Below are 15,600 nucleotides of genomic sequence, written 5' to 3' on the forward strand. Positions count from 1 at the left end.
ACCAGCTCAATCTCCTGCGGTTCCTCCCAGGATGAAACATGCCCCCAGGGCTCAGCTACAGTGAGTCTCTGAGGCATAGTCTAGTTTGGGAATCAACATTCAGAGGTGGATCAAAAGGGGAATGACTGAAAGGGAAGGACCTTTCCCAGCCTTAAGTTTGTCAGGTGAGGGGCAGAAAGGTGACAACAGCACGTGGGAAACTGAGAGTAAATCCACGTGGTCTCCGGTCCTCCGTCCAGCCCTCTGCTCAGCAGTGGAGCCCTGAAACCAGACTTGTGTCAGGATTACAATCTCCTCCGCTCAGTTCTCCAGCCATCAGCGCGTCGTATGACATCATTCTGCATCCTTTCTGCCAAACAGCTGCAGTGAGCAATAGCCCTGAGTTCCCGTGCCCCCTCGGCGCCCATCTGTGCTGAAGGGTCCCTTCTTTCTCAGTAACTAGAACACATGTCTCCCCCAGGGACAGGATGATACAACCGGTGACCAGGATCTCAGACCAGCTACCAAAGGGCTGAGCACGCTGTGTGGGGTAGCGGCCAGGGCGCAGCTCTGAGGCTCGCCGCCTGGCTGGAATCCCGCTGTCATTTCCCAGCTGTGGGACGCGGGGCCACAGACTGAAGCTCTGCTATGCCTCAGGCTCGTGGTCTAAAAGTGGATCCAAAGACAGGCTGCAACTTTGCACCTTTACAGTGAAGATTTGTAGATACACACTACTGTACATAAAATAAACAACAAGGTCCTACTGTACAGCCCAGGGAACTATATTCAATACCTTGTAATGACCTATAATGGAAAAGAATCTGAAAAGGACAGATATATATGTATAACTGAATCACTGTGCTGTGCACCTGGAACTAACACAACATTGTAAACCGACTAGACTTCAACACAGAAAAAAATGATTAAATATGTTTAATGTGCAGATCACTTAGATTGATGTCACAGAAACATAAACACTCAGAAAATGTTAGAGTGAAAAGAATCTTGGACCAGTGGCCAGAAGAGTCACATGTGGCTCCCTGTGAACTCAGGCCTCTGAAGCCACCACTAACCTTGTCCGACCTCACCCGCCTTATCTGGAAGTTGGAAGGATTCAAATCCCTGATCTCTGAGGTCCTTCCAATTCAAAAGCCAAAGGAAAAGGAAAATGGGGAGACTTTGTCAGTTTGTTTTCTGAAATTCCCTATTTAGCAGGTTTTTTTTTTTTCAGTGATGCTGATGGTTAGAGCCTGGTTGATCTCAAATCCCCTGCCTTGTAAGAGGCCCCAGAGGTTTCGGGTGACCTCTCATCCCGGGCTTGATGTCCACAGCCTACAGCTGGGGTCCACGGGCCCATGTTTCCCCCAGACCCCTGGCACCATATTAGCAGTCAGGTTCCAGAAGCCACTGCCCCCACCACACCCTCATCAAATGACCTGGGGAAAGTCAGAAGTAGCTGTCCTTCAAGGAAAAAAAAATGGTGGAAGGCCCGCTTTTTTGTTTGTTTGTTTATTTTTCTTTTCATTCATTTTAAATATTTTCTCATTTCCCCTGTGATTTCTTCTTTGATCCACTGGTTGTTTAAAAATGTGTTGTTTAACTTCCAAAATTTTGTGAATTTTCTGTTTTCTTTGTGACTGATTTCTAACACCATCTCATTGTGATCAGAGAAGAGACTCTGTTATGATATCTATCTCTTTAAATCTTCACTTGTGGCATAATGTGGTCTATCGGGGAAAATGTCCCATGAGCACTTGGGAAGAATGTGTGTGCTGCTGCTGTTGGCTGGACTGTTCGTGTATGTCGGTTAGATCTAGGCAGTTTACAGTGTGGTTCAGGTCCTCTGTTTCCTTACTCATCTTCTGTTTGGTTGTTCCATCCATGATCGTGAGCCTGGTATGACGTCTCCAACTATTGTTGTACAACCATCTGTTTCTCTGGAAGGCCCTCTTTCAAAGCAACTTTCTCTCACAGTCTCCAAGAAAACCAGGCTTCCCCTTCCTTTGTTTCCTTCTCCCCATCTGGTTCTCCAGCTCCCAGAGCCCCCTTCCTGCCCCCGGCACTCCCTGAGCCACACTGTGCTTCCTGACCCAGGCTCTGCTGAAAAGGACCAGCGAAAAGCATCTGCCGGCTGGTCCTGAGCCCCTTTCCCTGGCGGTTCCAGGAAAGGCTTTTGACTTGAACTTGGAAGAGCGGGTCTGTCTGAGCTGCCAGGGCCGTGAAGCCTGGGAAAAATACCAACCCAGCGGCAGACTAACAGAGACGGCGGCAATGATTTACGCCACTTTCGAAGTCTTGGGGTTAAAAATACATTCTTCTGGCTGTGAGATGGCGTATTGTGATCAAGACAACTTTGGGGACAGGATTTCCGTATTTTGTCCGGAGTCGGGGAGGCGGCAGGACAGGAAGGGTGATGGAACAATGGGCTTGCTGGAGGCCGGCTGTGTGCGGGGCTCGCACGTCGCAAGCGCTGGAGGGCACAGCCCTCACGCCCAGGGCCCCCAGGCAGAAAGCAAGCAGAGGGTCCTCTCCACGCCACCGTCCTTCTCACGACACCAGTCACCTTACTGGTCCCTCCAGAAGCTCTGCGTCATCACGTTGCCCCAGCCGTCGCCTGTGCCTTCCGGCTCCAGTTTTAACATCAGGGGAGCAGAGATCGTCTCCTACTTTTCCCTTTAGAGGGTGTCTCAGAGCCCTTCACTAAGTAGGCGCTTTCCTGAACTTAGCGGAATAAACACAGAATGGAGTGTTCATGAGATGATCAAATAAATCTTCTCTCCAGAAAAGTCTTCCTAGGGGAAAGGATATAGCTCAGTGGTAGAGTGCGTGCTTAGCATGCACAAGGTTATGGGTTTGATCCCCAGTACCTCCATTAAAAAAAAATAATAAATAAATCTGATTACCCTACTCCCTCCAAAAAAAACCAAAGAAGTTTTTTAAAAAAGTCTCCCTAAACCAGAGCACATGCTCCCCACTTAGGGTGGCCTCGACGGAGACCCAGGAGGTGCAAGGGACTTTCTAGTCCCAGAGCAGGTCCCAGCATGAGACTCTAAAGGATGGAGTGTCCTGGGAGGGGCAGGGACCCGGAACTATATCCTCGGATTTCTTCCCGTTTTTTTTAAATTATAGTTGATTCACAGTGTTGTGTTAGTTTCTGGTGTACAGCAGAGTGATTCAGTCATACATACACATATATACCTATTCTTTTTCATATACTTTTTCATCACAGGTTACTACAACCCACTGAATACAGCTCCCTGTGCTGTACAGTAGGACCTTGTTGTTTACCTATTCTGGACATAGTAGTTTGCATCTGCCAATCCCAAACTTCCAGGTTATCCTTCCCCTCCCCTCCCCTTTCCCCACCACCGGTAACCATAAATTTGTTATCTATGTCTGTGAGTCTGTTTCTGTTTTATAAATAAGTTCATTGGCATCATTTTTTAGATTCCACATAGAAGTGATGTTATATGATATTTGCCTTTCTCTGACTGACTGACTTCACTTAGTATAGCATCTCTAGGTCCATCCATGTGGCTGCAAATGGCATTAGTTCATTTTTTATGGCTGAGTAGCATTCCATTGTGTGTGTGTATATAGGTACACACAAACACCCTGGAATTTCAGTGAGACAGGATGGGGCTCTAGACAGCTGCAGGTGTCAGAAGGAACTCGAGTCTGCCCAACAGAGCCGTTACCAAAGGGGTCCAGCACGTGGAAGTAAGTTCCTGGGCTACTTGCCCAACCTCTCTGTTCCTGAAGAAATCCGCCTACGTAACTCTCATCACATTTCACTGGGGGCTATCAACTTAGTTCTATGTCCTCTCCATCACTTACCTTCTTGGCCTTCTAAGTGTTTGGCACAGTCTTTGGCACAGAATGAGCACCCCTGAGTGGAGTCCAAGGAAGGGTGATCTGGGAACAGGAAATGTTGGCAATGCAGGCAAGTAAGTTTCCAGGAAGACTGTGTCCACAAAGAGGCAGAACTACCCCAGATAAGACAGCAGTACAGCAAGACTGATACAAGTTCCCTAATTCTTGGGGCACAGACATGCCCAAGAGAGGGTGTGATATCCAGAACATGGTAAGTTTCCAACGACCTCAACTACCCTGTGTAGGAACTAGGTCTCGGGAAGTTGAAGCATCAGGTTATGCACAGATGTATCAAAAGCAAGAATAACCTGATGACTGAGAAATGCAAATCAAACCACAAGGTGCTGTCACCGCACCCTTCTCAGAATGGCCATCATCCAAAAGACCACAACTAACAAATACTGGTGAGGATGCAGAGAAAAAGGAACCCTTGTACACTGTTGGTGGGAATGTAAATTGGTGCAGCCAATGTGGAAAACAGTACGGAGGTGTCTCAAAAAGTCTAAAGATAGAGCTACCATATGATCCAGCAATCCCACTTCTGGGTATATATTCGAAGAAAACAAAAATATGAATTTGAAAAGACGGATTCACTTCAATGTTCATATTCATAGCAGCATTATTTTACAATAGCCAAGATATGACAGCAACCTAAGAGTTCATCAACAGATAAATGGTAAAGATGATATACACATATATGTATATGTGTATATATCAAGTAGATGTACATATCATCTTCTATATATCATATGAGATCATACAGATACATATATATATGTGTGTGTGTGTGTGTATACATAATGGAATACTACTCAACCATAACAAAGAATGAAATTCTGCCATTTGAAGCAACGTGCATGGACCTAGAGAGTATTATGCTTGGTGAAATAAGTCAGAGAAAGATACATACTCTATGTTGTCACTTATACGTGGATTCCAAAAAAATAAAACAAAAGTATACAACAAAACAGAAACAGACTCACAGATACAAAGAAAAAACTAGAAGCTACCAGTGGGGAGAGGGAAGGCGGGAGGGACAAGTTAGGGGCAGGGGATTAAGAGATACAAATGACTATGTATAAAACAGATAAGCAATAAAGGTATATTGCACAGCACAGAGAAACGCAGCCATTATTTTGTAAATACTTTAAATGGAGTATAATCTATAAAAAATATTAAATCATGGGGGAGGGTATAGCTCAAGTGGTAGAGCACGTGCTCAGCATAGACAAGATTCTGGTTCAATCTCCAGTACCTCCTCTAAAACTAAATAAGTAAACCTCATTACTTCCCCCCTTAAAAATATTTTAAAATAAATAAAATAAATTGAATTGCTATGCTGTAAACCTGAAACTAACATAATAGTGTAAATCAACTATACTTCAATAGAAAGAAAGTTAAAAAATCAAATAAATCACCTGATGATTAAGATGAAATAAATAACCTGGTGTTTTCACGCTGCTAATCTCAAAGTGTGTGTATATACATGCCTCGTGCTTCGGATCAGGTTTGGTCTTGCAATTATAGGCCAATAAATGGAGATGCTGTGACCCCAACTGCAGCAGGATGGAAATCGAGACAGGGAATAAGATTGGCTGAGCCTTTCCATCCTTTGTCTCTAAGCGAAGAGGACTGTCCTTTGCAGCTGGAGGACACAGTTGGAAGGACAACCCAGAGCACTATTTCACCATTCCCAAAGGCTTTATGATTAGGCTAGAGAAACACACTACGGCCAAAACGTGCCAGTGTGGCATGGGTGAAAACCATGGCACTTAAAAAAAAAAAAACCATTGTTGGGCTAGCTGGAATTCTCAGTAAAAATTCCAGGAAACCAATGGAGTTCTGAGAAAAGTACATGCAGTGATGAAGACAATGTATCATCCCCTTGGGAAAGCTTCATTTTTCAAAGCTGGTCTTTCTTACAGAAGGTCACACGGGGAGCATGAGAATTGAATTCACACTTGAACCCTCTCGCCATCCAGGCTTTCAGTCCTTAGATCTGATAGAAGATAAATCTCTGCCCCTGCCTCTAAGTCCAAGGAGCTTCCTCTATCTTTGTTCCCCTTGGCTTTCCTCCTCCTGTGTGTAACAGTGTTGGTACTCCCCCAGCACTCTCTTCAGCCTGATCTCTTGACATCCAGACTCAAAGGCAGCCCTTGAAATTGGGTCAAGTACAGATATGAGAGCCTGAGACCAGCCGTCAAGTTTGTAAAAGCTGTGAATTGCAACAGCTCAATCTCCACATCCCATTTGGCTGTCCTGTGCCGTGAGGATGCAAGCGGTTGGGACGAAGCGACGTGCAGGGAAGACAGACTTCCCTCGCCCAGGCCACAACTGATGTGGTAATCCTGGAGCCGACATTCAGAATTTTACCCTCTTGAACACACTAGTGCTTTTTTACATAAACCTACCTTGGACATGGGTTTGGATTGGAGACACATCCTAGCGATTAATAACACAAGGGGTTGATTTCCTAAATCAGCATCCTGTTCTCTGAAGTCTGTCCATGAACGGGAAGCAGGAGAGCTTGTGTTTTCAGCGGGTTAGCCGACACCAACAATCTGGGCTCAGGACCGTTCTTGGAAGTGGAACAACAGATTCCGTGGGAACACGCAGTCCTCCTGGAGCGGGCGGCCACCACAGTGACCGTCTTAACAGCTGGCATTCACGGGACGCTTACTACAGGTCAGGTATTGTACAAGTTTCCTGAGGCTGTGGTAACAATGTACCACGAACCCAGCGGCTTAAAATAACAGAAACGGATTGTCTCGCAGCTCCACCCACAAGTCCAAAATGATGGTGTGACAGGGTTGGTTCCTTCTGGAGGCTCCCAGGGAGACTCAATCCCATGCCTCCCTGCCAGCTTCTGGTGGTTGCCAGCAACCCTCCACGAGCCTTGGCTGCAGGTGCCTCACCCCAGTCCCTGCCTCCACCTTCCCGTGGCTTTCCCCTCTCTGGGTCTCCGTGCCTCAGATTTCCTTCTCCTTTCCCTTGAAGGAACGCCAGTCATCGGATTCAGGGTCCACCCTAACTCCAGGATACTTCCACCACAAGCTGCTTAAATGAATTATATCTTCAAAGGCCCTATCCCCGAAGTTCACGTTCACAGTTACCAGAGGCTAGATAACCTGTACATACTTCTCTGGCAGCGGACGCAGTTCTCCCTCCTTACAGGTATGATGAGGTGCACCTTGCGTGTGTTAGCTCGCTCGCAGAGGAAGCCTCTGACGTCATCTTGCCCCCGCCTCCAGGACCGGGCCGTGAGCACGGCTCCGCCCCTTATCCCTGATGGCAGCCAATCAGATGCAGCTTCACTAGCCCAGCACGAGGGAACCTCGACTATGACGCAAGCCTTGCCTGCTTCAGACTATTCTAGCGTTTCTGCAGATCTTCCTGGGAGCATAACTTCACCATGGAGTTAGTAGCCTTATTATTACCATTTTTTAGATGAAGAAACCCAGGCCAGGGCAGCCTCCTGCAGGCAGAGTGCGGGGGAGGAGGCAACGTTTCCAGACCAGTTCCAAAGTCCTTCCGTAGCATCATAAAGATGAACCTCGAGGTGCCAGCGTCACCCTGCCGAATATAACGCCGTCCCAGCCTCACTTTGTCCATAAGACAAACGCTGAGCTGACTGACTGACGCTGTATCAATAATCAAGGAGAATCATTAAAAAAAAAAGTTACAAACATCTTTCCGTGCTATCAACCACGCCTTCTTTGACAAGGATGTCCCTTTCCCGCCCAGTTCCAACATGTGAACACACACACAGCCTCCCTTGTATGTATAATTCTGCACGCTGGGCTGCCAAAGATCTGGGAGCACCAGGTGTGAGCGGCCCTCCCAGAGACAGAGGGACAGCAGGTGAGGGGGCTTTCCTTGGACCTGTCTTCCACTGCTTTACTTTAAAAAAAGTTACTGAAGCGGAACTGACTTACAATGGGAGTTTCAGGTGCACAGCAAAGTGATTCAGTTATACATATACATACATATATATTTTTCTTTTTAGATTCTTTATAGGTTATTACAAGAAATTTAATATAGGGGTTGGGGGTTAACAGACACACACACTACTGTATATAAAAAAGGTAAACAACAAAGGGCCTACTGTAGAGCACAGGGAACTATATAAGTATGTTCCAAAATTGCACAGAACATGTTTTTACTAAAAAAAATCATTCATAAGCATTAATGTTCATGGCAGCACTATTCAAAATAGCTAAAATGCAGAAACAACCCAAATGTCCATCAACAGATATATGGATAAGCAAAACTGTGGTACAGGCATACACTGGAATATTCGGTCTTGAAAAGGAAGGAAGTTGTGACACACACCACAGTGTGGATGAAGCCCGAAGACATGATGCTAAGGAAAATAAGCTAAATGCAAAAGGACAAATACCATCTGATTCCACATGCATGAGGTCCCTAGACTAGTCAAATTCATAGAGACAGAAAGTAGAAAGGTGGTTGCCAGGGGCTGGGGTAGGGGTGAGAGGAAAGAATGGGGGGCTAGTGTTTAATGTGGACAGTTAGTCAGGGATGATGTTCTAGCATTGGATGGTGGTGATGATTGTACTTAACACTACTGAGCTCTACACTTAAAAATGGTTTAGTGGTCATTTTCATGCTATGCATAATTAACCACAATAAAAAAAATTTATGGTCTAACCTGAAATTCACATTTAACTAGGCGCCCTGTGTTTTTACTTGCTAACTCCAGCAGCCCTAACCCCAGGGGACATTTGGCAAATTCTGCAGACATCTGTGACTCCCATATGTAACTCCAACGCTCAACCATGCCTTCTTTGTCAAGGATGTTCCTGTCGTGACTGAGGAGGGGATGCTACTGGCATCTCATAGGCAGAGGCCAGAGGCACCGCTAAACATCCTTCAAAGCACTGGACAGCCTCTAGCAAAAAGGAGTATTTGGTCCAAAACCTCGAGAGCACAGAGGTTGAGAAACCTGCCCTAGTGGGACACAGGGAACCCTCAATGGAAATTTAAACTTCAGTCACTGAGTGCAAACAATAGGTTCCCACAGGAAAATAAAAGTACACAAATCCTATTTGTCTCCAGGCACACCTAAAAATTATTTTTAATCACTTGGCACATTATTTTTATGTACAAAATTTTGTTTGTGAGAGAGACCATAATAGCTATTACTCAGAGTCAAAACTAGGCGCCCTGAAAGAACTCGTTTTGACTCATTCCCATAAAGATTAAGAATTTATCAGAAAAGGTCTTTCTGTCCAGTCTCAGCAGCAATAATGCTGGGTGAGGCACTTCAGCCACAAAAAATAAAATCAGGAGATTAGCTACAGATGGATTTAACCCAAATCCCCATAGAGAAGTTCCATGCAGTAGCCAGAAAGACAGGCCACTGAGACCAAAACACCCAAGCAGAAAGTCCACGTGCCAGGGAGAGGCTTAGCTGTCCCCACGTGACCTTCCATCCACTTGCTCAATCTTTTAAGCATCAGAAGAAAACGGAAATCCACCAAGAACTCGAGAACCAGCCCGGGGACATCTGAAGCTCATTTTTCACTACCATCGATGACAACCCAAGTGGACATTTGATCAACGCTGAATTCAGAATCAAAGACAAAGGAGCAGCTTCTTGTCAAAGTGGTCTAAAGAACCACAGCACAACGAGATTAGTGTCACTGAGCTGTGTGTAAACTATACTCACGATCCATCAAGAAAATCAGTCAGTGAGGAGAGAAAATGGCATTTCCTGCTTCCAGTCATCAACAAAGTTTTTTTTAGTGCAACCAAAAGGGTGAAATCTGAAGGAAAATAGACACTGGACAACTTAAGCACTAGGACTGGGAAAATCACAATTTCTTTAAAATTTATGGTCTAACCTGAAATTCAAATTTAAATTTTAAACACAATTCATCTTGAATTAAATAAATTTTAATTTTTAATTTTAATTTTTAAATTTAATAATTTTAATTTTTAGTTTTTAAGAATTTAAATTGTTTAATTGTGATTTTTAAATTTTAATTTAATAATTTAAATTTTTAATTGTATTTTTAAAATTTTAATTTAATAATTAAATTTTTAATTTTAATTATTAAATTAAAATTTAAAATAAATTCTAATTTTTAGATTTAAATTAAATTTTAATTTTTAAATTTTAAAATTAAACATATTGCAATTTTTAACTTAAAGAAAGTTATACAAGGAAAAAACTTGATAGAGAGTGAAATGTAAAAAACATATATTAAGGAAATCTATAGCCAAAATTAGGTCACAATGGGACAGCTGCTACTGAGGTTCCGGAGGCGCGCGCGGGTGCATGCTGCCCCCTGGGTGTAGAACTCGGCATTTGTTTCCTCTGGCTGCTCCCACCTCTCACCTTCCTTCCTCAACTGTCTCTTCCTTCCTGCTGGCCTAGGGTCTCCTCGTCACTGAAAGCATTCAAAGAGCCATCGAAATATATCAAGAACCACTCAAAGCAAGAGAGAGATATTTCTCCTAACTGAGGGTCTTCCAGGATAACCGTAGGTGAAATGCAAACTTTAAAACCATCTTCAGATTTTACAAATGTTCTATGCCAACATAACACCGGCTCGGGACCAGTTTCCTACAGTCACAGGGGTAAGATGCGTGCGTGCACAGAGGAACGCAACAATTGTGAGCTTGGATGGAACGCAGCCATCACAAGCTGAGAACCAGGAATCAAATCTGAACAGTCACCTGGGGACCCACCAGGGAGGCCACGGAGTTTGCGGACTTTGTGGACAGATTACAACTCAGTTCAGGGTCTGTGCTCCTGACACATTAAAAGTTCTAGATCGTCTTAGTTCCCTCATTTCTGAGGTCCTAGCAGATGAAAACAAATTAAAATAGGAAAGGGCTGAAATAGACAGGAACATCACTCACACAAATGTAGTTCCTAAGCTGGAAGTGGGGAGGGGGAGAAGACAGAAAACGACGAGGACAATCCCAACTGAAAACACAGCAGCCCCTCAGCCTCCCGTGAGGGGGCCTGGGCCACGCACCCCTCCACAGACCCTGAGGGTGTTGCCATGCAGACAAAGCCATGGCCTTGGAGTCAGGTGTCCCGGTTCCGATTCTAATTTTTGCTGTTACAAGATAAGCACAAGTAATTTAGCATCTTTAAATCTCAGTTTCTTCAGTCATCAACAGAAGATAATCACATTGTCTTCCTGATCGTCATGCGGAGTATGAAAACTGTCTTAGAAATCAAGTGCGGTCATGACGGAGAATGTTCCTTAACCGTTAGTATACACGATATTAACCCGAAATCACTGAGAAGAGGTGAAGGTCTGTTTCTGGAAAGCAAATACTCTTATTTTTTCATAGCTGTGCAGGGAAGGCTCTGTAGGGGGAGCAAAATCTGCCACCCCACAATGTGCCACTCTGGGATGCAGATTATTTGAAAACAATCAAGGCCCAAAAGACTAAGGAAGAAGCTCTAACCTTCCCCTTCACTGACTGACAGAATCTGGCTACCCAAACAGGACCTGCTTCAGGAAGGGAGCTTCCACCGTGGATCACTGTAGTGTGAACCAGGTGTGTGGGTGTGGGAACCCAGCAAACTATGTTAAATTCCTCTCTGAGTTCCACTGTTCCTGTATGGCTCAGCGAGCATCTCTTTACCAAACATTTGCTCTTCCGTCTCCCTGTGAACTGTCTTCCTCGCCTCTGGAGTCCCAGACTGCCCCCCTTCTCCCCTGCTCCTGAGCTCAGAATAGCATATAAACCTCAGTTGCCTGATTATCCCGTGTTCTTACGGAGTCCCCATACGTAGGGAAATCTGTCTTTTCCTCCTGTTGATCAGTCTCATGTCAATTTAGTTATGAAGCCAGCCAGAAGGACCCAGAGGAGGACAATTATCCCACTCGATCAGCTCATCTCTCTGGGGTCAGGCACTGCGCTCCCGACCCCCGGCCCTCGCCACCCCCATCCTGACCCACCCCTGCCTTCCTCGCATTTGCGGGATGCCAGACAGAAAGCTACAACAGCAGCAGGAGGAAGGAACGTGCTCTTCCTGCGGAACCTCAAGAAAGTGAACAAAGCTTTTAACTGGAATTTTCCTCTTTCTAAAAATGCCTGCCTGTGGGATTCTTAATTGTACATTATCCTATCTGCTGCCCACAATACCACAGACATCTGCCTGGAAGCTGTAACACACTCCCCCAGTGTAAGAGAGAGCGCTGGGAGTTATAGTGGCCCGAGCACTGGGCACGAACACACACCTGTGTTTTCCTTCTGGAAACTGACATATACTCACTCAGTGAGCATGAAATACACTCCGTCTCAAATTTGCCTTCTCCGCAGTAGAACAGAGGCCTTTCAAACAATTAGAATTGTCCAGTACATCTCTAAGAAAGAGGTGGGATGACCCTTTCTCAAGCACATCGGAGAGAGAGACAGCCTTCGTATGGGAAAGAAGGCTGGTATTTCCAACCCTTCTTTGCTTTTAATGATTTAATGATAAAGTATTTGTGTTTTAATGTTATGATCATTCCTACAGCTTTTCCATTTCCATTTCTCTGTCACACCCCAAAAGAGAGCTGGATGAGCCAACTAGGCCTAAGAAAGGTGTTTCTGGCCCAACAGAATCCCTATAAAAAGGCAGATCCTGAGAAGAGGCCAGTAGGGTGTGTGACTCTTGGGGAGAGCCAGGTATCTACCAGTTCAAATGTTCATCTAGGGGGTGTCTCCTGGTAATCAACTTGCCTGACAACACTCCGCCACTAGAGCTGAACTCATCATCTCAGGGAGAATAAACTCACTGCCCACTGGATTGGCATCAGCAAGAGGGGTGGATTAAATACAGCTTTGGCAGCTTTTCTTGACACTGCTAGAGGCTGTCCAAAGAGAAACAAAAGGGAGCATCAAATAAGAGGTCTCAGGTCAAATGAAATGTGCCCCGTGGGTCACAGAAGGCATCCCATGTGGGGCAAATACTATACAGAAAAAAAAAAATGGCAAGAGATTTGAGATCTAAGAGCTCAGAATCCTTTCAAGAAGTTTTGACCTATAAAATTTGCTGCTACGATGCCTCCTTGGAGCATTCTGTTAGGTGACTTCCATGTGGAAACTTGCTGTGATTCCTTTCCAAGTTGGCTGAAAAATCAATGAAACTTCCTTTGGCTGCAAGGGTTTGGAAGTGGTCCCATGGAGAAGAGCGATTCTTTATAACCCAGGAAGAGCTGCTGCTGACACACTCCAGGCTGTTTTCAGAGGTACAGTCCACCCCTTGGAGGAAATGCCCACAGGCTGCTGGCAGAGGTAAATATAGATTCACACGAACCAGGAACCCCTGGAAATCGTGGCTTAGAGATGCCCACGGTGACCTTCAGATAGAGCCACTGAGAAGGCACTTGTGCCTCCCGATATCCATTCTCCCATCCATCCACAGCATAGAGCTTGGAGCTGGGCCTCCCGAAATACATTTCTTGGCCTCCTTGCAGCTAGGCATAACCACGTGACTAAGACCGGGACAAAGGGCCTGAAGGGGAAGTGCCACTGGGCGGCTTCTGTGACCCTTCCTTAGGGGACAGCACATACGTGCACCTTCTGCTTTGTCTCTGTCCCTACCCTGACGCCTAGATCAAGCGTCTACAGGCCAGGAGGCTGACACCATGTGCAAAGAAGCAAGGGAGCAGGAACTTGGGTATCTGAAACCGTGAGGCCCCACCCAAGCCAGCCCTGGATGGCCTGCCTGCGCTTTTATGTGAGAGAAAACAAAAATCATGTCTATTTTAAGTAAGCATGTAAGTAATGATCATTTGAGATTTTTCTATCACAGCAGAACCTAATGTTAGCTACTGTCAAAAACAAGAGAGGGTGTGGAGAAAAGGGAGCCATCCTGAGTCGGAATGTAAATTCATGCAGCCACTATGGAGAACAGTATGGAGGTTCCTTAAAAAAATAAAAATTGCCTTACCCAATGATTCAGCAATCCCCCTCTTGGGCTCATATCCAGAGAAAACTCTAATTTAAAAAGATGCATGCACCCCAATGTTCATAGCAGCACTATTTACAGTAGCCAAGACATGGAAGCAACCAAAATATCCAGCCACAGATGACTGAATAAAAAAGCTATGGTATATTTATACAATGGAATACTACTCAGCCATAAAAAATAATGAAATAATGCCATTTGCAGCAACATGGATGGACCTGGAGATGATCATACTAAGTGAAGTAAGTCAGACAGAGAAAGACAAATATCATATGATATCACTTAAATGTGGAATCTAAAAAAATGACACAAATGAACTTATTTACAAAACAGAAAGTGACAGACATAGGAAACAAACTTATGGTTATAAAAGGGGAAAGGAGAGAGGAATAAATTAGGAGTTTGGGATTAGCAGATGCACACTACTATATATAAGAGAGATAAATAACAAAATCCTACTCTATAGCACGGGGAACTAAATTCACTATCTTGTAATAACCTGTAATGAAAAGAATATGGGAAAGAATACATATATGTGTGTGTGTGTGTGTGTGTGTGTGTGTGTGTGTGTCTGAATCACTATGTTGCACACCAGAAACTAATGCAACATTGTAGATCAACTATACTTCAATAAAAAAGAAAAAAAAGTATTATTTGTAGCCTCTCCCAGTTATCTGACGACGCCCACTGGTGCTTGACGTAAGATTCCATTGCCAGCAGACCAGGACCGTATTGTTCCCCAAATGAGGAAAGGGTGCTAGCCTGCCTATGGACAAAGAGGATGTGAGCTTGAATTTTTCAGGCCTCAGTGTCAGCTGCTAATAGCCATCTCCTATTTACAGACAAGGAGGAAGAAGAAGATTAAACTATAGTCCCTTCCAAAAACAGACATGAAAGGTGCAGGGGGCAAGAGAAAGTTAAATCTCAAACCCAGGCTCAGCTCTTCAGAAGAATGCGTGTTACTTTAAAGCTGTAATACATAAAGCAATTTTATCTGCACAGGTTCAGAAGCTTTTACTCTGGGAAGAAACTCTTCATCCTAGATACACTAAAATCACTTATATACTACTGTATAAATCACAAAAATCTAATAAATCTCGTCTTCTTTGTCTATTTTGGGAAGTAGGGGAGGAGTGGGATGTATAAGCTAACATTGAATGGAAAGCCTCTACATTTGGTCATTGTGGACAAACCTACCTGGTACTACATGTACAAAAAGTACTTTTTTATTGGCAATTAATGCAACATTTGACAAACTCAACAGAAAACAATAATCAAATGCTTGCTCTTAGATGCTAACAATACACTGGGGTGATGGTGATCTTCGATGGCTAATTTCAGCTCTTACAATGATGACGACCAAAATATATGCAGAAAGAAATCAAACCTCAGGCTTTGAGAGGGAAAGGAGCCAAGCTCTAAAGAAAAACTCCTTGTGGTCGGAGTCATTTCATCCTCAAATTAATCACAGAATCCAAACCCCAAAGCAGCATTTTAATCAGGTAAAACTTACAGCCAGATGAAGTCAAAAAATGAAACGCAAAGATTAAGTGGTCAACCAAGAGCCTCTTACACGGTTTGATTGTTTCCCCCCAAAGTTATCTCAGCGTTGAAAAGAGCCAAGGAGCCAATGCAAGGAACCTGGAAGTAGGTCCTGGGCCACACTCACCCAGAGAAGTGGTTCTCAAAGTATGGTCCCTGGACTAGCGCATCAGTATTTCCTGGGAATCTCTTACAAATGCACATCCTCGGGCCCTACCCACTACCTGTAGAATCAGAAACTCCAAGGGCCCAGAAATCTGTGT

The 15,600-nt window shown here is 44.5% G+C and overlaps 1 protein-coding gene and 1 long non-coding RNA gene across 2 annotated transcripts in view; both read right to left on the reverse strand.

Moving 5' to 3' along the window:
- DISC1 (DISC1 scaffold protein) overlaps positions 1 to 15,600 on the reverse strand; it is a 285,981-nt gene that overhangs the window by 97,811 nt on the left and 172,570 nt on the right. The window lies entirely within an intron of this gene.
- LOC140699233 (uncharacterized) lies at positions 898 to 6,975 on the reverse strand. The gene is made up of 2 exons (XR_012077255.1): positions 6,264 to 6,975; positions 898 to 2,771 (listed from the first exon to the last, which is right to left on the reverse strand). It is a non-coding gene; the product is annotated as an uncharacterized lncRNA (long non-coding RNA).

Source organism: Vicugna pacos, chromosome 11, assembly GCF_048564905.1.
Source record: "Vicugna pacos chromosome 11, VicPac4, whole genome shotgun sequence".
Taxonomy (NCBI): domain Eukaryota; kingdom Metazoa; phylum Chordata; class Mammalia; order Artiodactyla; family Camelidae; genus Vicugna; species Vicugna pacos.